This window comes from Perkinsus marinus (assembly GCF_000006405.1).
Source record: "Perkinsus marinus ATCC 50983 genomic scaffold scf_1104296939304, whole genome shotgun sequence".
NCBI lineage: Eukaryota > Perkinsozoa > Perkinsida > Perkinsidae > Perkinsus > Perkinsus marinus.
This window is the reverse complement of record NW_003213208.1, coordinates 1-1,050: the sequence shown is the minus strand read 5'-3', so window position 1 is coordinate 1,050 and position 1,050 is coordinate 1. Positions and strand designations below refer to the sequence as shown.

The following is a 1,050-nucleotide window of genomic DNA, read 5'->3' as shown; positions in this document are numbered from 1 at the left end:
AGCCACTTGCAGGATTGAACTGACGACCTTCTGCTTACGAAGCAGACGCTCTACCACTAAGCTAAAGTGACGCACAGATTAAGTATATGAATCAATAATTTTCCTGTCCCGTTCACAGAATGGGCCATCCTGCCCCTGGTTCTCGTACCAGACCAGAAATTTATGGTGCTATAAGCCACTTGCCAGGATTGAACTGACGACCTTCTGCTTACAAAGCAGACGCTCTGCCACTAAGCTAAAGTGGCACACAAAATAAGTGCATAAATCAATAATCTTCCTGTATCCTTTGCGGAGTGAGCAAACCTGCTCCTGCTCCTCACACCCGACTAGAGCCTAATGCTGCTGTAAGCCACTTGCCAGGAGTGAACTGACGACCTTCTGCTTACGAAGCAGACGCTCTACCACTAAGCTAAAGTGGCGTACGGATTAAGTATATGAATCGATAATTTTCCTGTCCCGTTCACAGAATGGGCCATCCTGCTCCTGGTTCTCGTACCAGACCAGAAATTTATGGTGCTATAAGCCACTTGCCCGGATTGAACTGACGTCCTTCTGCTTACAAAGCAGACGCTCTGCCACTAAGCTAAAGTGGCGCACAGAATAAGTACATAAATCGATAATCTTTCTGTATCCTTTGCGGAGTGAGCTGACATGCTCCTGCTTCCCGTACCAGACCAGAAATTTATGGTGCTATAAGCCACTTGCCAAGATTGAACTGACGACCTTCTGCTTATAAAGCAGACGCTCGGCCACTAAGCTAAAGTTGCACACAAAATAACTGCATAAATCAATAATCTTCCTGTATCCTTTGCGGAGTGAGCAAACCTGCTCCTGCTCCTCATACCCGACTAGAGCCTAATGCTGCTGTAAGCCACTTGCCAGGATTGAACTGACGACCTTCTGCTTACGAAGCAGACGCTCTACCACTAAGCTAAAGTGACGCACAGATTAAGTATATGAATCAATAATTTTCCTGTCCCGTTCACAGAATGGGCCATCCTGCCCCTGGTTCTCGTACGAGACCAGAAATTTATGGTGCTATAAGCCACT

The 1,050-nt window shown here is 46.6% G+C and overlaps 6 non-coding genes across 6 annotated transcripts; all 6 read right to left on the bottom strand.

Moving 5' to 3' along the window:
• Pmar_PMAR014335 lies at positions 1–71 on the bottom strand. The gene has a single exon. It is a non-coding gene; the product is annotated as a tRNA-Thr (tRNA).
• A 102-nt stretch (positions 72–173) lies between these two features.
• On the bottom strand, positions 174–245 carry Pmar_PMAR014334. The gene has a single exon. It is a non-coding gene; the product is annotated as a tRNA-Thr (tRNA).
• A 102-nt stretch (positions 246–347) lies between these two features.
• On the bottom strand, positions 348–419 carry Pmar_PMAR014333. The gene has a single exon. It is a non-coding gene; the product is annotated as a tRNA-Thr (tRNA).
• Positions 420–521: 102 nt separating this feature from the next.
• Positions 522–593, bottom strand: Pmar_PMAR014332. Its single transcript has one exon. It is a non-coding gene; the product is annotated as a tRNA-Thr (tRNA).
• A 102-nt stretch (positions 594–695) lies between these two features.
• Positions 696–767, bottom strand: Pmar_PMAR014331. The gene has a single exon. It is a non-coding gene; the product is annotated as a tRNA-Ile (tRNA).
• Positions 768–869: 102 nt separating this feature from the next.
• On the bottom strand, positions 870–941 carry Pmar_PMAR014330. The gene has a single exon. It is a non-coding gene; the product is annotated as a tRNA-Thr (tRNA).
• Positions 942–1,050: the final 109 nt, after the last annotated feature.